Below are 202 nucleotides of genomic sequence, written 5' to 3'. Positions count from 1 at the left end.
TAAAATAATTTTTTTTAAAAAATATAAATTATAGCTTAAAAAAAGATTTATTAACTATATTATGTAGTGTCTTTATTTTGCTTTTTTGCACGTATTTCGAATGCATTGCTTCCTTGCATGTATTTCGAATGTAGTGCCCCATATCAGAATATGAACATATCTCAAATGCAGTGTATCTAACATGTTCTTTTATTCATATCTC

Source organism: Arachis duranensis, chromosome 10, assembly GCF_000817695.3.
Source record: "Arachis duranensis cultivar V14167 chromosome 10, aradu.V14167.gnm2.J7QH, whole genome shotgun sequence".
Lineage (NCBI taxonomy): Eukaryota > Viridiplantae > Streptophyta > Magnoliopsida > Fabales > Fabaceae > Arachis > Arachis duranensis.
The sequence above is the reverse complement of the archived record's forward strand: the minus strand, read 5'-3'. Positions refer to the sequence as shown.